This window comes from Heterocephalus glaber, unplaced genomic scaffold (genome assembly GCF_053883595.1).
Source record: "Heterocephalus glaber isolate CG9 unplaced genomic scaffold, H.glaber_assembly_v1.0 deba00001465, whole genome shotgun sequence".
NCBI lineage: Eukaryota > Metazoa > Chordata > Mammalia > Rodentia > Bathyergidae > Heterocephalus > Heterocephalus glaber.
Genome location: NW_028258312.1, coordinates 14,805,987 through 14,827,414, shown reverse-complemented (window position 1 = coordinate 14,827,414; position 21,428 = coordinate 14,805,987). Strand labels below are relative to the sequence as shown.

Below are 21,428 nucleotides of genomic sequence, written 5' to 3'. Positions count from 1 at the left end.
TTCTACACATGTATCATTTTTAATCAAATTCAAATATTTTCTACTTGTAAAATACATGTAAGAATATCTCAGTGAATGTGTCATGACTCAGATTTTATCTCACCTACTTTCTTGCTATATGCAGTAATCTATAGATAGAAAACCTTTTTCTTTTTTGTTGTTTTTGTTTCCTTTTTTGGTTTTCTTTTCTGATATATCTACTCTTTTGACTTGTACTTCATTAGATCATGCTATCCTCAGCTCAAAATGTTTCCACCCCATTCCTTCACATATCTGGCTCAAAGTCATTCTAGAATTAGCTGAAAACATTGTGAAAAATATTTGTGTTTTCAGGGAATTTTACTTGTTTCTTTTCAATAACTGGTGTTGCCATAGGATTATGTTCATGTCTAGCAGTTGCAATATTTGTTTTAATTTACCTATTTACATTTTGAAGTCCCACTTGCATTTTAAGATTGAGTTATAGATAATACCGTAGTCACCTTGAATCAGCTGAGTGTGGGATAATTCCTGGCTTATAATATCCACCAATCAAAAATTTTGAAAGAATGACCCAGAAATCACATCAACTCGATACTAAAGAAAAGATTCAGTATTTTATTCACTGAAAACAGAAGCAGGACAGATGATGCTGATATATTTTTCCTTTGCAGTTGAATATAGGAGATCATAAAGACAATGAATTGGACAGCAGAGGAAATTTTCAAGTCTAGTAAAAAGTTTCACCTTTTAGACAGATTTATTTTGCAGTACTGGGGAGGAGAGACTGGAAGGCAGAGAAGGATTTTTGTAAGAATCAGGTGAGGGAGTTATGACAAAAGTACAATTACCCCAAAATGCTGAAGAATTTAACCAGGACAAAAGTGGTTAAAATTAAGAAAAATGTAAAATGTTTTAGAGGTGGAAACATAAGATTTGGCTGTAGCTGAAAATATTTAAGATTGAGATGGGGAAAGGAAAATGTCAGGACAAAAAAATAGTTTAGATGACATGTACAGAAATATGAAATGAAGCAGAATGAAAAGATTTTATTTATTCTGTTTGTGGTTTTGGAAAAAGATATAATTGTCTAAGTTTTAGACATTGGAGTACCAATGAGCACTTTAACTAGAGGTATCCAGAAGGTAAGAATGACGTGCACTGATTGAGGAAGGTTCTTAGATTAAAAAATAAGGTGTAGGAGACCAATGATTAGAAAAAAAATGACAATTTAAAATACTAATTTATCAGAGAGACTGTACAGAATGATATGAGAACTGTATGGAGAACAATAAGAAAACAGAAATGAGTAAATTCATAGAAAGAGAATGAGAACAAAGCCAAAACAAAAATCTTTTGAAGATAGCTATCAAGGAGAGAGAGAGAGAGAGAGAGAGAGAGAGAGAATGATTATTTGAAAAGTAATTGTAAATAATGGCATATCCATGAGAATAGAGCAAGCTAAAACTAATTTTAGAAATTAACAAATTTTATCTCATTGGTAATTTACAGATTAAGCCCAATGAAAATAGATAAGAATTCCATATACAGTGAAACACTAAGTTTAATCAAAAAGGAATGAACAACAACATATTTACATGTAAAAAGAAAACTTACTCAAAATATGAGCAAAAATTACATTGTATCATCTAGCCTAACAAAAATATATAAAACAACCTGCGAGCAGCAGCGTAGGCGCGCAGGCTGAATGATCCCTGGCCTTCTGAAAGCCGGGATCTGTCTTGCTCGCCAGGCCCATCTGGAACCAGTGAGACTATGAGGAGCCCTGGACACGCCCATTGGCAAGCAGCTCAGCCTCGCCTGCAACTCCCGCCCCCCTCCCCCGCCTCTGGCCTCCTGGCTGTGCCGCTACCTGGCTCCACACTACAGAGGCACAGGGGGACCTAAAGACCATTGTCCTGAGCTGCAGAAGTGAACAACAGATAAGAGGGCCTCTCTCAGGCTCCTTGATGAAAACTGAAGCCCACTGGAAAAGTGACGAAAATCTCTGCAATAAAGGCACACCAGACCACTGTGCTTGGTAAGTTGGAGGGATCATCACCTCCCATCGGAACCTTGACTATGTTCAGGGGAAGGGCAACTGGAATCTGCAGTAGAGCCTTGAAGAGTTCAAACCTGCAGAACAACAGGGAGCTCAACTTGGGACTTGCAGCCAGAAATATGCCTGAATTTCACTGGTCTATGACTGGCTTGCTGAGACTCATTGACTTATATCTGCACACTGCTGCCCACCTGAAGGAGACCCTTCATGTTTATCTTTTATTTGTTATTTTCAAAATTATTATTAGTATTGTTTTAGCTCTTACTTTTATTTTTTTTTCTTTTTCTACTCTTTTCAAATTTTTATTTTTCTTTTTTCTTTCTTTTCTCTTTTTTTTTTCTCTCTGTCTCACTCAATCCCTTGCTGTCCCACATTGTTCTTCATTTCCCTTTGTGTTTCTGTTCTGGCCCTAATTCATATTTCTTCTTTATTTTTCTTTTCTTCTCTTTTTCCTTCTCTCACCTGTGTCCTCTGGTCTCACTGCCAACCTTGCAGTTAATGACCGTGAAAACAGAGATTTCTTAAAAATAGTAAGGTGTGGAGGATATGAGAAGTTCTCAGGACCTCAGACAGCCTTGGGAAGACAGATTATCATGATGTCTGTGGCAGGCCCACATAGAGAAGTTAAAGATAATTTGAGAAGGCTGTTTGTCAATCCCACAGTATTCATTCGTTCTGCTGTGGTCCCTTGAGACTCTCAAATATTTGCTTGGCATAAGAATAGATAAGAGTAGCTAACTTTTTAGAAGTTTTAAGTAGCCAGGATGATTTAGATAAGATGCACTAAGATTAAAGGAGCATAGATGGTTCTTTAGATGCTTTATGTACTAACAGATATAACTGGTGGTTAGTTGATTAGCATTGTAAATTGTTAATGATTGATGTAGCCTACAGAAAAATGCATAAAAGAAGAATATTACCAATAAACCTGGCCTGAACTCCACACAAAGCTCTGGTCCCCTGTGCTCCTTCATTTAATAGGTTTCATCAGATACTGTCTTCAGGTTCCAGTCTCCCACCAAGGAGACCCCAACAAGTGGCGCCCAAACAGGGACCTGAACATTAGTGGCTCAGGTGGTATCAACGGTAAGAGAAACTAATAACAGGGTTATGGGGCAAGCACAGGGACTTGGTGCTGTTTTTACTACTTTAGTTCATCATTTGTTGAAGACACAAGGTGTCCACCTATCCCGAGCTCATACTGAAGCTTGTTTAAAAGTAGTAACAGAATATAATCCTTGGTTTCCTGACACTGAAACACTGGAAGATGAGACTTGAGTAAGGGTTAAAGAAAATGTGGAAAAAGCTTTGCTACAGGGAGAGAACATCCCAGTGGACTTTTGGCCCATTTGGTCTCTGATTCCTGTGGTAATGAACCCATTTTCATCTGAAGAGACATTAAAGAAGGAGGAAGTTTACAATTTGGGAAAATGGTCTTTGCATGAATGCAAAATACCTGATGCAGAAAAAGACAAAAGTTAAAAGTGAAAGTAAAAATCTGTTTCCCTCTCTAGGACCAGTTGTCCCATCTGGCTCCTCCAGAGCATTTGATTTCTTTCTTTCTTTTTTTTTTTTTTCTTAAATTCTTTTATTGATACATTTTAGGTATACAACACAATTACATCTTTCTTTCTTTTTTTTTTCTTAAATTCTTTTATTGATACATTTTAGGTATACAACACAATTACATTTCTCATTGGGAACGTGTACCTTTACATGATGCATCTTGGTTCTTATTTTTTCCCCATTCCTAGCCCTCCCTTCACGGCCTCCACCCTTCCCTATTTACAAAGACTTTCTTTCCATTTTTTCCATTTCTCATCATTTTCATTTTCCCTTCTTTCCTTTCCCCTGCCCCTCCCAATACCTCTACCCCTTTGGACCTTTTCCTCCTATTTTGCATTATCGATTATTCATTCTAATCTTTGGTACATTTTAGGTATACAATATAATGACATTCATCATTGGAAATTTGCACCTTTACATAATCTCTCTTAGTTCTTATTTTTCACCCTTGCCCATCCCTCCCTTCAACCCCTCCATTCCTCCCTATTTACAAAGATTTTGTTCCTATTTTTCCATTTTCTCTATTAATTCCATTCCCTTTTTTTCCTTTCCCCTACCCCTCCCATTTCCCCTTCCCATTTGCCCCTTTTCTTCCTATTTCACATAATCTATTATAACTTTTAGCCCTTATTAACACTTTCAGTTTCTCACACCAGAGAAACTATTTGGTATTTACACAGGTGTGTCCTATTTATTTCACTTAAGAGTACCCCACAATGTACATCCACTTAGCTGTAAATGTCTCTAATTTCTCATTTTTTATGGCTGAGTAGTACTCCATTTTATAAAAAAACCCCACATTTTCTTTATCCATTCTCCAGTTGATGGGCATTTGGGCTGCTTCCAAGTTTTAGCTATTACAAATTATGCTGCTATGAACATGGGTGCACTTATATCACTGTGGTATGATTCTTTAAATTTCTTGGGGAAGATACCCAGCAGGGGAATAGAAGGGTCAAATGGTACTTCCAGTCCTAGTTCTTTGAGGTATCTCCATACTGATTTCCACAGTGGTTGCACCAGTCTGCACTCCCACCAGCAGTGGAGCAGGGTTCCTCTTTCCCCACAGCCCCACCAGCATTTGTTATTGGTTGATTTCATGATAGCAGCCATTCTTTCTGGAGTGAAGTGGAATCTCAGCATTGTTTTCATTTGCATCTCTCGAATGACCAGTGATGTTGAACATTTTTTCATGTATTTATTTGCTATTTCTACTTCTTTGTCTGAGAAATGTCTGCTCATTTCAGATGCCCATTTTTGGATTGGGTCTTTAAATTTGGGAGGTCTGATCTTTTTAATTTCTTTATAGATTCGAGATAGAAGACCTTTGAGGAAAAGCAGGTGAAGACTTTTTCACTTTTCCCACATTGTGGGTTGTCTCTTCACACTGTTGGTGGTTTCTCTTGCTGTGCAGAAGCTTTTCAATAAGAAGAGATCCCACTTGTTGATGGTTTCTGCTAGTTCACGGGCAACTGAGGTTTTGTTCATAAAATCTTTCCCTACACCAATGTCTTCAAGAGTTCTACTTAACCTCTGTTCCAACTGGTTCAGAGTTTCTATTTTAATATTTAGATCTTTAATCCATTTTGATTTCAGTTTAGTGCATGGTGAGAGATATAGGTCTAGTTTTAATCTTTGGCAAGTTGAAACCCAATTTTTCCAGCATCATTTATTAAAGAGGCTCCAGTGAGGGTGTTGGGCTCCTTTACTGAAGATGAGATGGCTGAGTGTGTCTGGCATTGTTTCTGCATCTTCTAATTTGTTCCACTGGTCCTCAGGTCTTTACCAGTACCATGCTGTTTTTATCACAGTAGCTTTGTAGTATAGTTGCAGGTTGGGGATTGTGATACCCCTGCCATGTCTCTGTTACTTAGAATTGCTTTTTCTCATCTGGATCTCTTCTTGTTCCAAACGAATTTTTGGATTGTTTTCTCAAGGTCTATGAAGTATGCTGCTGGGATCTCAATTGGAATTGCATTAAAGCTGTACAGCAGTTTTGGAAGTATGGCCATTTTCACCATATTATTCCTTCCTACCCAGGAGCAGGGGATGTCTGTCCATTTTCTGATATCAATTCAATGTCTCTTTTCAGAGTGCTATAGTTTTCAGAGAATAGGTCTTTGATTTCTTTCGTTAGGTTGATTCCTAGGTATTTCAGTTTTTTGGAGGCTCTTGTGAAAGGAATTATTTGCCCTATTTCTCTCTCAGTGAGTCTGTCATTGGTGTAGAGGAAAGCTATTGATTTTTGTGTGTTGACCTTGTAACCAGCTACTTGACTGAATTTGGTTATTAAGTCTAGAAGACTTTTGGAGGAGTTCTTGGGGTCTTCTATATAGAGTATCATGTCATCTGCAAAGAATGACAATTTGACTTCTTCCTTACCTATCTTTATTCCTTTTATTTCTTTCTCTTGTCTAATTGCCATGGCTAATGTATCCAAAATTATGTTGAACAAGAATGGTGATAGTGGACATCCTTGTCTTGTTCCTGATTTTAGTGTGAAGGATTTCAGTTTTTGACCATTTAGTATGATATTGTCTGTTGGTTTTTCATAGATGGCTTTTATCAGTTTGAGGTAGAGACCATCTATTCCAATTTTTGTAGGGTTTTTATCATAAATGCATGTTGGATTTTGTCAAATGCTTTTTCTGCATCTATGGAGATAATCATATGGTTTTTGTCCTTGGCTCTATTGATATAGTGTATTACATTGATTGATTTTTGTATATTGAACCATCCCTTCATCCCTGGGATGAATCCCACTTGATCAGGGTGTATGATCTTCTTGATGATCTTCTGCATTCTGTTTGCCAGTATTTTATTAAGGATTTTTGCATCTATGTTCATTAGTGAGATTGGCCTATAGTTTTCTTTTTCAGTTGGGTCTTTCTCTGCTTTGGGGATCAAGGTGATGCTTGCTTCCAGCAATGAATTTGGGAGTATTGCTTCCCTTTCGATTTCATTGAAGAGTTTAAACAGTAGTGGCAGTAGTTCCTCTCTAAATGTCTTGTAGAATTCAGCAGTGAAGCCATAAGGCCCGGGATTTTGTTAGTTGATAAGTTTTTAATTATGTTTTCAATTTCATTGGTTAATACTGGGTTGTTTAGAATTTTTAGGTATTCTTCATTCAACTTTGGTAATTCATATGTATCTAGGAATCTGTCCATTTCTTTTGTGTTTTCCATCTTATTGGCTTATAGGTTCTGGAAGTAGGTATTGATGATCCTCTGGATTTCTGCTGGGTCTGTTGTAATTTCACCCTTTTCATACTTAATTGCATGGATTTGGGCCTTTCCTTTCGTTTCCCTGATAAGGATGGCTAAGGGTTTGTCCATTTTGTTGATTCTTTCAAAAAACCAACTCTTAGCTTCATGGATTTTTTGTATCAGTTTCTTAGTCTCCATTGCATTGATTTCTCCTCTGACCTTAATAATTTCCTCCCTTGTATGAGCTTTGGGGTTGTTCTGCTTTTCTTTTTCTTGAAGCTTGAGGTTCAGCATCAGGTTGTTTAATTGGGCTCTTTCTGTTTTCCCAATATGCGTATTCACTGCTATGAATTTCCCTCATAAGACTGCTTTCATTGTGTCCCATAAATTCCAATATGTTATATTATCATTGTCATTTAATTGAAGGAACTGTCTGATTTCTTCTTTAATTTCCTCTGTGACCCATTGGTTATTCAGAAGTGTGTTGTTCAATTGTTTATGTGTTTATGTACTTTTTCATTTCTTTTGCTGTGGATCTCCAATTTCATCTCACTATCATCTGATAATGTAAAGGGGATAACTTCAATTCCTTTGCACTTACTTAAACATGTTCTATGTGTGAGTATGTGGTCTAGTTTTGACAATGACCCATGTGCAGCTGAGAAGAATGTGTATTCTGATTTTGTAGGGTGGAAGACTCTGTAAACATCTGCTAAGTTCATTTGTTCAAGAGTTCGATTGAGTTCTAGTATTTCATTACCTATTTTTTGTCTAGTTGATCTATCTATTTGTGACAGTGGGGTGTTGAGGTCCCCCACTACAATTGTATTTGTGCATATGTGACTTTTCATGTCTGTTGGTATTTGTTTTATATAGTTGGGTGCACTAGTGTTTGGTGCATAGATATTTATGATTGTCATCTCTTCCTCTTGGATTCTTCCCTTTACAAGGATGTAGTGTCCTTCTTCATCTCTCTTCATCAGTGTTGGTTTGAAATCTACTTGATCTGCAAAGAGGATAGCTACTCCTGCTTTTTTTCGGGTTCCCATCACATGGAGTATTGTTTTCCACCCTTTAACTTTCAGTCTATGAGTTTCCTTTTGAATGAAGTGTGTTTCTTGTATGCAGCATATTGTTGGATTTTGCTTCTTGACTCATTGTGCCAGTCTATTTCTTTTGACTGGTGAATTGAGACCATTAACATTGATGGTTATAACTGAAATGTGTTGACTTGTCATTGTCATGACTTTTTACTTTTGTTGGGTTCTTCCCCTTTACATTTAATTTCTTGCCATGCCAGATGGGTTCATTCTGCTTTGCTTCCTGGGGTTGTGATCCTCATTGTCTGTTCCTAGGATATTGTGTAAAATTCTTTGGAGTGCTGGTTTGGTATTCATGAAGTTCCTAAGGTGCTCTTTGTCATGAAAGTATCTTATTTCTCCTTCAATTTTGAAAGATAGTTTTGCAGGATTCATCAATCTGGGTTGGAGGCTGTTTTCTTTTAGCACTTGGAATATGTCACTCCAAGCTCTTCTTGCCTTGATGGTTTGTGTTGAGAAGTGTGCTGTGATTCTGATGGGCTTTCCTTTGTATGTGATTTGTTTCTTTTCTCTAACTGCTTGTAGAACTTTGTTCTTCTGTTGAGTTTCTGGAATCTTAACAATTATGTGCCTATGTGTAGATTTTTTTTGATCAAGGCTATTTGGAGTCCTATATGCCTCACTTATCTGTATGTCAAGTTCTTTTCCCCTGCTTGGGAAGTTTTCTGCCATTACATCTGTAAAGAGTTTTTTTGTGTCGTCTGCACTCTCTGCTGTTTCTTCATTGACTCCAATCAGTCCTATGTTATTCTTCTTTGCATCATCTAGCAGCTGCTGGATTGATTTCTCATGTTCCCTTATAATTTTGAAGCAATTTTTCTTTTCCTGGTCACTAATTGCAATCTTATCTTCTATATCTGAAATTCTGTCCTCACATTGGCTCATTCTGCTGTGTAGACTTTCAGTGGAGTCTTTCATCTGGAAATCTATTTGCATCTGTTTTATGTATTCCATTTGTTTCTTATGTTGGGATCCCATCATGTTCCTCAGCTCCTTTCTAGATGTATTAATTATGTCTTGCACTAGGAGCACAATCTCTTCTGTTATCTGGGAAATTATTTCTGATTTCATTTTTTCCGGATCTCCTTTTGTTGCCAGTTCAGTGGGTCCATGTGTTTTAGTATCAGAGTTTTCCATTTCATTTCCCTTTGGGGTTACTGTAGGTGATCTGGAAGTCTGGTTTTGCGACTTATTTACATGTTTTCTCATTTCTACTGGTGGGTCAGGGCGGGTGCTGTTGACCCGCGTGCGGCTTGCCTCCTCTGAGCTGGGAGAGGTGGGACAGGGGCCGGGAGCAGTGGTAGAGGTGGTGGCCAGGAAGCCCCTTCCTCTGGGCTGGGAGAGGCAGGGTAGATGGTAGCCCAAAAGCCCTTTCCTCTGGGCTGGGAGCAGTGGGAGGGATGGTTGCTAGGAAGCCCCTACCTCTGCGCCAGGAGCAGCTGGCTGGCTGGCGTCCCAGAAGCCCCTTCCTCTGGGCTGGGCGTCCAGAGGATTTGATTTCATTCCATGATTCCCCAAAACTTTTAAAATCAGGATCAAGGGGTTCGCAGTGGCGCTCTTCTAACTCCTCATCAGATTCTGAAAATTCCGATTCTGATCTAGTTCCAGATTCTGATTATTTTTCTGATATTATTAAGCTTATGGACCGAAAAGGGTCTCGGGCTAAACCAAAAGTTAAAAGAGTTGCTCGCTTTTCCCATTGTGTTTCTGATTTGTTTGCTAAAATTGCTCAGATAGAAGATTCAGACAAAGATAAGCCTTTCCTTTTTCCCGTAATTAGACAACCTGGAGCTCAAGGAGGTATTGTGCCTAGATATGAAGGGTTTGATATTCAATTATTACAATCAGTTAAAAAAGCTGTTATGATGTATGGACCTCATTCTCAATTCTCTAAAAAAAATGTTAAATAGGATTGCAAGAACTTTTTCAAATGGTTGAGGTAGATTTGCAGCGCTATGGGTTGCTTATATCTCCTGATAAAATTCAAATAAAATCCCTTTATCAATATCTTGGATATATTGTAAATCAAAAACAAATTATGCCACAACTTATGAAATTGGATTTATCTCATTTAAAAACATTAAATGATTTTCAAAAATTATTAGGTCATATTAATTGGATTTGCCCACCCTTGGGAATTTCTACTATGGAATTTCATAATCTTTTTAAGATATTACAAGGAGATTCAGATCTAAACAGCCCTCCAGAGTTAACACCAGAAGTACAAAAGGAACTTGAATTGGTACAAAAAAAATAAAGAAACAATTTATAGTTAGGATAGATTTATCTAAACCTTTCTATTTAATAATTTTGCCTTCTGAAGGTACACCCACTGCGTTAATTGCCCAAGAGGATCAACCTGTGGAATGAATCCACGCAGCAAAACATACACAAAAAAGAAATGTTGTTCCTTATTATGATTTAATATCTCTTCTTGTTTTTCAAGGTCGATTCCAAATCCATCAGCTCACTGGAGCTGAGCCAACAGTAATAGTTTTTCCTTTTAATTCTAAACATTTTAATAATTTATTAACTTTATCCACAGCATTTCAATTATCACTTTATGCATATTTTGGTCAAATCGGATACCATTACCCTTCTGCTAAGATATGGTAATTCTTTAAACATACTCAGTGGATTGTTGATTCAGTTGTTTCACCACACCCTCTTTCTGATGCTCCTAATATCTCTATTGATGGTACTAAACAAGGTTGTGCCACTATATGGTGGAAAAAAATTATAAGATATTTCCTATTCAATATTTTTCTGCCCAACAAAATGAATTATATGCTCTTATTCAAGTTCTAAAGTTGTTTCCTTTAGCTATTAATGTTATTACAGATTCTAATTATGTAGTATATGTAGCAAAAAATATATTGACTGCTTTCTTAACAGTAAGACATCCTGTACTCTTGGAGCTCTTTTCTCTCCTTCAGGAACTTTTATGAGCTTGTTCTTTTCCAATATACATTACTCATATAACAGCCCATACAGTATTGCCTGGCCCATTAACATATGGTAATGAACAAGCTGATAAACTCACCAGAACTACAGTATTTTTTTGTATCAGCTAAAGATGAACATACTCATTTACATACTAATGCAGGAAGACTACATCAAAAATATAAGATCTCTTTTCTCAGTCAAAACAAATCATTCTTCATTGTCCTACTTGTCACCCTTTACATATCCATCCCCTCCCAATTGGTAGTAACCCTAGAGGAAAACAACCTAATGATCTTTGGCAGATGGATGTCACCCACTTTTCTTCCTTTGGCAAAATGGCTTATATTCATGTTGCTATAGATACTTATTCTTCTTTCATGTGGGCTTCTGCTATGTTCGGTGAATCTTCTGGCCATGTTATTAAACATTTAATGGTTTGTTTTACAGTTATGGACACTCTCCAAATTCTAAAAACTGATAATGCTTCTGCTTATACTTCAAAAATATTTCAACAATTCCATATACTCCTCAAGGTCAAGCCACAGTAGAAAGAGCCCATGGAACTCTTAAATTACAATTACATAAATTAAAGAAGGCGAAATATGGGGCATACACAGAAAAGGTAGAGGATTTGATAGCAAATACAAATTATATTAATCAAAAGGAATATAGAAGAAAGTTATTTAAAATGTTACAATCACCACAAGAATTATTAAATATGGCTCTGTTTATTTTAAATTTTTTGAACTTACCACAAAGGGAAATATTAACAAAAGCAACATTACATTTTCAGGAAACCACGCTCCCTCTGGAGACTCCCCGACCAGTTTGGGTCCAAACTTTTGAAATAAATGTGTGGGAACATGCTCAATTATTAATTCAGGGTCAAGGTTATGCTTGTGTTTCTTTAGAGAATGGATCCAATCAAGAAATATGGTTGCCTCTTTGGAAAGTCAGGCCCAGGGAAGCTGGCAGTATTCAAATTCCCAGAGCCCAGCCCTGAGGGAATCAAGACAGCCTTGAAGGGAGAAATGCCCCAACCTCTGGTTCAGGAAATGGCATCTCTAAAGATCAAGGAAAACCGAAAACGCTCAGCTCCTCGCTATCAGGTTGATCCTCCCACCTGGGGCCAGATTAAACATTTGACTCATGGCACTGGGCAAGTATTGACCCTTACTTCTTTTCTCAAACACCTGAGAACCTGTTTTTGGCTAGGATGGCTGTCATCGCGTGTGCTTCGACTGGGGTGAGTGCTTACGATCATCATTATTGGGCTTATGTTCCCCATCCACCTTTATTGAAAATTGTAGAATGGAATGAGGTTGGCCCCTTAGTTTATACTAATGAATCTACTTATTTACCTCCTCCTTGGGGAATGGGGATTCTCACTTTTCCCTGTGAGGAGAGAACTCCTTTCAATATTTCTCTGGGCTATGGGTCACTGCCTCTTTGTTTAGGGGAGGATCCTGCTTGTTTTAAAACTCAAGGGCAGTGGTGGGCTTACATCCTCCTTCCTGTACCGAGTTCCCACATGATTATGGTAATGTTCACAGCAATGTCATTGGCCAGATCCTATAAATATACCTATAATTCAAAAGGAGGGTCATATCCAGTGTGTAAAGGATTTTCTTATCAAAACTATATATATAAACATAAACCTAGGTGGTCTCGATGCCTATCTCCCCATGGCAAATTATATTCATTAAGTAATTATTCTATAATAGATTGGGGTCCAAGAAGAATGTTTTTAAATAATTGTAGTGATGATGATAAAACTTTGTCATATGATTATGTTACACAAGTTAGTTGGAATCGAACCACGGACTCTTTGGATAGAAATCATCCTAAAGGACTTATGGCATGGCATGATGGTGGACTTTCTCCCCCTTGACCCAGGATTGTTTTGAATAATGCTTCTTTGGGACCAGAACAATAGGAACTGTGGAAATTGACTGCCGCTACACAACCTCTTGAATTATGGACTGGGAATTTTTCAGGAAATAAAGCTCCTCACAATATCAATTCCATAAAGAAAAGGACATTCCAATTGCTGCCTGTGTTAAATTACCTTATGTATTAGCTTTGGGAAAATTGAAAATCAATGAAACCTTGAAAGCTGTTATCTGTTATAATTGTGCTTTACATACTTGTGTTCACCCTAATCTTGATATTAATCGCTCTAATGTGTCATTGTTGATTTTGAAATTGCATATGGGGGTATGGGTCCCTGTAAATTTAGAGAGGCAATGGAAGGAGGGACTTATGGCAGGGCTTGCCCACCACTTGTTAAAACATTTGATACATCGATCCAAGCATTTATAGAGTGGGTAATTTTAGGAATATTAGGACTTATTGCTATTTGTGCCACTGCAGCAGTAGCAGGAGTTGCATTACAACAGAGTATCAAAAATACTGAATTTATACAAAATTGGCAAAAAGATTCACACCAACTCTGGGCCACACAAACTTCTATAGCCAAAGATATACATAAACAAATTGGTGAATTACAGTGTGGGTTAAAATGGCTTGGAGATCAAGTGATGGATATGCAGCGTCAATTAATGTTAAAATGTGATTGGGATTCTACTCAATTTTGTGTAACTCCTACAAAATTTAATGGCAGTAAATATACATGGGACCAAATTACATTTCATTTATAAAATTTAAGGGGAAATTTTACCCTAGATGTAAAGGAGCTCCAGGGAGAAATATTTGATACTTTCAATAAACAATTCCCTGAAACTTCTCTCTACTTTAGCTGATTATATGGCTGATCAATTAAGTGGTTTGGACCATGAGGAATTATTCAAGGTATAACCCATAGTGTGGGGAATGGGCTAATGGTTTTATTGATTGTTATTTACATTTTTGTTATAGGATACTGTGTCCTCAGAAGACAAATAATTCAATCTCAGTTACATGCTACTGTTACTGCTATGCTTGCTATTTGGAAAAGAACTCCTCCTACAGCTACAATAATTTAAAGAAGGGGGAATTGTGGAGGATATGAGAAGTTCTCAGGCCCTCGGACAGCCTTGGGAAGACAGATTGTCCTGATGTCTGTGGCAGGCCCAGATAGAGAAGTTAAAGATAACTTCAGAAGGCTATTTGTCAATCCCACAGTGTTTGTTCTGCTGTGGTCCCTTGAGACTCTCAAATATTTGTTTGACATAAGAATACATAAGAGTAGCTAAGTTTTTAGAAGCTTTAAGTAGCCATGATGATTTAGATAAGATGCACTAAGATTAAAGGAGCATAGATGGTTCTTTAGATGCTTTATGTACAGATATAACTGGTGGTTAGTTGATTAGCATTGTAAATTTTTAATGATTGTTGTATCCTGCAGAAAAATGTATAAAAGAAAACTATTACCAGTAAACCTGGCCTTAACTCCACACAGAGTTCTGGTCCTCCGTGCTCCTTCATTTAATAGGTTTCATCAGATACTGTCTTCAGGTTCCAGTCTCCCACTGAGGAGACCCCAACAGTAAGAGACCATGAGAAATCAAACCAGCTGCTGGTAGATGAAGCAAGAAGAACAACATAAGACTGATGGGAGTCCATGAAAAAACAGGAGAAAGTACAATTGACATAAAAAAAACTGTTTACAGAACTAATAGTAGAAAACTTCCCAGACAGAGGTAGAGAATTAGACATACAGAAAAGTGAGGCATATAGAACTCCAATTAGCCACAATCAAAAAAAAATCTACACCTAGACATATAATAGTCAAGATCCCAGAAAACCAAAACAAGAACAAATTCCTACAAGCAATTAGAAAAAAGAAACAAATCACCTACAAAGGAAAGCCCATGAGAATCGCAGCAGACTTCTCCACACAAACCCTGAAGTCAAGGAGAGCCTGGAATGAAGTATTTCAAACACTAAAATAAAACAACTTCTAACCTAGACTGTTGTATCCTGAAAAATTATCTTTCAAAATCAATGGGGAAATTAGATACTTCTACAACAAAGAATACCTAAGAAATTTTATGAACACCAAACCAGCTCTCCAAACAATTCTAAACAATATACTAAGAAAAAGACGATGAAGGTCAGAACTCCATGAGGCCCAGCAGAGGGAAGCCACCAGACAAGGCAAGAAACTGAAGGAAAAGAGGGGAAAATAAGAAATAAAAGAGCCAACAACAGTAAAACATCATGACAAGTATAAGTCAATATCTGTCAATTATAAAAATCTATGTTAATGGCTTCAATTCACAAATCAAAAGAAATAGAGTGGCAGAATGGATTAAGAAGCAAAATCTAACAATATGCTGTATACAAGAAACACACCTAACTCAAAAAGAAATTCATAGACTGAAAATAAAACGATGGAAAACAGTTCTCCACATGACAGTAGCCCAGAAAAAATCAGGGGTAGGAATTTTATTTGTAGACAAAGTAGATTTCAAACCAAAACTAATTAAGTGAGAGAAAGATGCTCACTACATCCGTGTGAAGGGAACAATACAAGAGGAAGAGATGACAAACATAAATATATATACACCAAATACAAATACCCCAACTATACAAAACAAATATTAATGGACATGAAAATCCAAATAAGCACTAATACAATTGTAGTGGGGGACCTCAATACCCCATTATCACAAATAGATCATCTAGACAAAAAATATACAAGGAAATTCTAGAACTGAACCAAGCTATTGAACAAATTGACTTAATAGATAGTTACAGAGTGTTCCACCCCACAAAATCAGAATATACATTCTTTTGGGCTGCACATGGATCATTCTCCAAAATAGACAACATGCTAACTCATAGTACATGTTTAAATAAATGTACAAGAATTGAAGTTACCCCCTGTATATTATCAGTCCATAGTGCAATAAAATTGGACATCAATAACATAAGAAACCACAAAATCCCCACAAACACCTGGAAATTGAATAACACTCTGCTAAACAACAAAATGGGTCACAGAGAAAATTAAAGACAAAATAAGACAGTATCTGCAAGTAAATGATAATGCCAGTACAGCATACAGGAATCTATGGGACACAGTGAAAGCAGTTCTACTAGGGAAATTCATAGCAGTGAATGCCCATATTAGGAAAACAGAAAGAACTCAAATAAATAACCTAATGCAGAACCTCAAGATCCTAGAAAGAGAAGAGCATAACAAACCCAAAGCTCATACAAGAGAGGAAATAAAAGATCAGAGCAGAAATCAATGCAATGGAGACTAAGAGAATGATACAAAAAAATCAATGAATCAAAGATTTGGTTTATCAAAAGAATAAATAAAATCGATAAACCTTTAGCCAACCTTATTAAAAAAGGAAAGAAAAAGCTCAAATCCATGCAATTAAGAATGAAAAAAGTGAAGTCACAACAGACCCAGCAAAACCCAGAGGATCATCAATACCTACTTTGAGAAACTGTAGTCTAATAAAATGGAAAACACAGAAGAAATGAACAGATTCCTAGATACATATGAATTGCCAAAGTTAAATGAAGAAGATATAGAAATTCTAAACATCTCAATTACAATGAATGTAATTGAAAATGTAATAAAATTTTACCAACAAAGAAAAGCCCAGATCCTGATGGCTTCACTGCTGAATTCTACAAGACATTTAAAGAAGTACTATCACCATTGCTCTTTAAACTCATCAAGGAAATTGAAAAGGAAGCAAATTCATTCCAAATTCATTCCTGGAAGCAGGTGTTACTTTGATACCAAAACCAGGGAAAGACCCAACCCACAAAGAGAACTACAGGCCAATTTCTCTAATGAACATAGATGCAAAAATCCTCAACAAGATATTGGCAAACAGAATACAGAGGGTCATCAAGAAGATCATACATCATGACCAAGTCAGATTTATCCCAGGGATGCAAGGATGGTTCAATATATGTGAATCAATAAATGTAATACAGTATATTAACAGAGCCAGGGACAAGAACCATATGTTCATCTCAATAGATGCAGAAAAAGGATTCGACAAAATCAAATACCCATTCATGATAAAAACCCTATAGAAAATTGGAATAGAAAGTCTTTATCTCAACCTGATTAAGGCTATCTATGAAAAACCAACAGCCAACATCATACTAAATGGTCAAAAACTGAAAACTTTCACGCTAAAATCAGGAACAAGACAAGGATGCCCACTATCATCACTCCTGTTTGATATAGTTCTGGAAACATTAGCCATTGCAATTAGAAAAGAGAAAGAAATAAAAGGAATAAAGAGGAAAGGAAGAAGTGAAACTGTCATTATTCACTGACAATATTATTCTTTACATAGAAGACCCAAAAAACTCTGCCAAAAGACTTCTAGACTTAATTGACAGATTCAGTAGAGTACCTGGATACAAGGTCAACACTCAAAAAACAATACCCTTCTTATACACAATAGACTCACTGAGAGAGAAATTAGAGAAACAATTTCTTTTACAATATCATCCAAAAAAATGAAATATCTAGAAATCAGTCTAACAAAGGAACCAAAAGACCTCTACACTGAAAACTACAGCACTCTGAAAAAGGAGATAGGAGAGGTTACAAGAAAATGGAAAGACATCCCTTGTTCCTGAGTGGGAAGAACCAATATAGTGAAAATGTTCATTCTTCCAAAACTACTATATAGACTTAATGCAATACCAAATAAAATTCCAACAGTATACTTCACAGAACTAGAGAAAACAATCCAAAAATTCTTTTGGAAGCATAAGAGACCTAGAATAGCAAAAGCAATTCTAGGCAACAGAGACATGGTAGTGGTATCACATTCCCCAACTTGAAACTATACTACAAAGCTACTGTGATAAAAACAGTATGGCACTGGCAAAGAAACTGACCCGAGGATCGGTGCAATAGATTAGAAGATGCAGAAACAACTCCAGACATACTCAGCCATCTCATCTTTGACAAAGGATCCAGCCACTCTCATTGGAGGAAAGAACTTATTTAATAAATTGTATTGGAAAAACTAGATTTCAACCTGCCAAAGACTAAAACTAGACCCATATTATAACTATGCACTAAATTAAGATTGAAGTGGATTAAAGATCTAAATATTAAAACAGAAACACTAAACTTGTTAGAAGACAAGTTAGGTAGAACTCTTGAAGATATCGACATAGGAAAAGACTTTATGAACAAAACTTCAGTACCACAAGAACTAGCACAAAGAATCAACAACTGGGATCTCATCTTATTAAAAAGCTTCTGCACTGCAAGAGAAACCACTAACAGAGCTAAGAGACAACCTACAATGTGGGAAAAAAATTTTAGCAGCTGTACCTCAGACAAAGGATTACTATCTAGAATATATAAAGAACTGAAAAAAAATCAGACCCCCCCAAATTTAAAGACCCAATTCAAAAATGGGCATCTGAAATGAACAGACATTTCTCAGAAAAAGAAGTAAAAGCAGCAAATAAGCATATGAAAAAAATATTCAACATCACTGGTCATTTGAGAGATGCAGATGAAAACAACACTGAGAATCTACCTCACCCCGGAAAAAATGGCTGCTATCAAGAAATCAACCAATAATAAATGCTGGCAGGGGTGTGGGGATAAAGGAACCCTTCTTCATTGCTGGTAGGAGTGTAGACTGGTGCAAGCACTGTAGAAATCAGTATGGAGATACCTCAAAGAACTAGGACTAGAGGTCCCATTTGACCCAGCTATTCCCCTGCTTGGTGTCTTCCCAAAAGAATTAATAGAATCATACCGCAGCAATGTATGTGCACCCTTATTCATAGCGGTACTGTTTCTAGTAGCTAAAGCTACTAAAAATGTTTGAAGGCCCAAAGATAACCAAACCCTCTAACTGATAATGCAACAGGATTATAGTGGAAATCTCCATATTCCATATTGGAAAATCTTAGAATATACAGGATCATAGATTATATTTCAAGAAGAAGGGGTCATAAATTGAGTACTGAAAGATGATTTTCCAAAGAAACAGAATTGGTTGAAAAGAGAAAAAAAATTCCAAATATCAAAAGCAACCTGAAATATTATAAATGTGAGTAGAAAGTGCATGACAGATTAGAGGAAATTAAAGTTAGTGGAATATTGCTAAATGAAAATTAGCAAGAGTGTACAAAATAATGTATGTCATTTTGAAGTGAAAAATAAAAATTAAAAAAAACAAGAGGAAGACATCAAATGTTTAAAGTGGAAGAGCATCATGTTGTTAAGTAAGAAATGCCATTAAATCAAGTTATATTTCATGTTAAATTGGGTGGATTAATCAGTGATTGACCAGAGATAGAGGATACGGAAAAGGAATCCAGAGTAATCACTACCTTCCACTTTGAATGTGCTGGACACCTGACTGTTTGTGACCACCGAAACTTGCATGTTGAAATCTAATCTCTATGTGATGAAATGGGACATACAGTTTTGTGGATGAGGTTAAGCTGTGTCTCGCAAAAGGTATTAGTGCCCTTGTAAAAGAAGCTTCGGGGAGCTGTCTTGTCTCTTTCACCACGTGAGGACGAAGAAAAAAGTTGCTATCTCTCAGCTAGGAAGCGGCCTCTCTCCTGACACTGAATATGCCAGTGCTTTGGTCTTGTACTTCCACCCTTAAGAATTGTGAAAAATAAATGTCTGGGTTTTTAAAATAACTTCCACTTTTGATAACTTGTTGAAGTATCTTAGATGTACCAAGTGTAACTGGACAGTGGTAACCACTTACTGGGATGTGACTGACTTAGGAAAAAGAAAAATTTAGGGTGAGGGAGAATTCAAATTGCATTTTAGAATTGTCATGTTTAAGAAGAATTTTAAAACTACAAGACAATATGCGAAATGAATGGAATTTATGAGCTTAAAGGTTTTAATTATAGGTCAGAGTTTCTCAATCAATGTTCCACAGAACTCTTGGACTCCCAGAGATAACTCTAGGAGTAACATGAAGGATTATGATTAAAAAACAAAAGCACAAATGAATAATCTATTGGTGTTTCAACTTTCTATGATTATTAGCCATGAGGGAATTTCTCTATAGGTCTTTTAAGTCTCTGTGATAGAGAACATCATGATTCCAGTCTCAGGTTTGTTTGTTTGTTTTAAGATGGTCTCACTAGGTAGTCCAGTCTGGCCTTGAATTCCCTACCTAGCCCAGGCTGGCTTCAAATTCATGCTCCTCCTGCCTCAGCCTCTGAAGTGCTGGAATTACAAGTGTGTGCCACCATGCCTGATCACCTTCAGTTTGGAGGTAAGATTGGTGAAAGTGATCATTGATCATTGGTGAGCTACAGAAGGGAGGCTGATAATGTCACTCTCTTTCCCAAATTATCTCCTCAAACTCCAAAATTAGGCATTTGTGACTTCCAGGAGCAAACCACCTCTACCTGTACAACAAAAAATTGGAGAGTGATTTTGGTTTTAGAAAGAAATGTTTATTCACCTTGACTCAGCTACTGTCCCTCAATACTTTGCTAAAATAATAAAGATTGCAAAACTTAGAACATGTAGTTTAGAGGTGAATTGAGTTATTAACTTCATATATTTTGTGATTTTTTTCATTAATTTTTATGATCTTCTGTTTAATTAGCTTTTTGCTCATCCCCATATATGTTTGAGTAGTTCAGTGTAGTGATTTGTGAAGGTGAAGTACAAGATGGAAGAGAAAAATCCTAGGAAAAAGTTTAGGCCTATGCAAAATTCTAAACAGGTTATTGATGGAGAATTATAATTTTCTAAGTCAATTCTCTAAGATAGCTATAATGATTAATCTTGATTTCCTATTTGACTGGTTTGAGAGATGCTTAGGAGATTAGTCAAATACACATCTGGGTGTGTCTGAATGGATCTTTAGGAGGTGACCTTGGGACATGATCTTCCTCTTGGGTCCTTCCCTTGTGCTCTGCTTCCTGCCTGCCATGAAGTTAGCAACTCCTTTCACTGGGCCATTCTGTCACCATGTTTGTGGCTTGGACCAAGCCACCATGGACTGAAACCCTTTGAACTGTGCACCAAAAAAAGCATTTCCTTCTTTATGTTGTATATGTTAGGTATTTTGTCCCAGCAACAGAAAGGTGACTAATGGAGTAGGACAACGTAATTCTAAAAATTTTTCATCTTCAAAAAAAGCTAATTATCAAAGAGTTTTATGTGGAGTGGCCATTCACGTCATCCTTCCATTATAGACAATCTGCAGAAAAAGGCATATAAATGTAGGAATGTCACTGGGAAAACTGAAGTGATAAAGAAATATTTGCTAAGTAATGATGCTGTTTTTCTCAAAACAAACAAAATAAGTCCTTTGTTTACAGAGCATTATCCAGTAAAGGGGCCCTAGAAGTAAGTTATTTCTAAGAAAAAAGAAAAGTCATAGTTTTTAAAAACCTACAATTGTAAAATCTGCATGTAAAATTATAGTAAATAAAATATTAGGACAGGATTTAGGATGAGAAAATGAAAATACTCTAATCGCAAAGAGTATGAAAAATTGACATTGATAACACCCCCTGTGATGTTTAAAGCTTTTGTGTGGAAAATAAGAGTTCTCTAACCAAGTAAACAAGTTAACAAATTTCACTGATAAGTGTCATGCTGGCTCATTGTAAGAATGGTGA

At 36.6% G+C, this 21,428-nt stretch overlaps 1 pseudogene across 1 annotated transcript; it reads left to right on the top strand.

Moving 5' to 3' along the window:
- The first annotated feature begins 1,828 nt into the window (after positions 1-1,828).
- Positions 1,829-20,283, top strand: LOC110348516 (endogenous retrovirus group K member 25 Env polyprotein-like; annotated as a pseudogene). Its single transcript, XR_002393821.2, has 3 exons — positions 1,829-2,020; positions 3,023-3,127; positions 11,771-20,283. The product of XR_002393821.2 is annotated as an endogenous retrovirus group K member 25 Env polyprotein-like (transcript).
- The last annotated feature ends 1,145 nt before the right edge of the window (positions 20,284-21,428 follow it).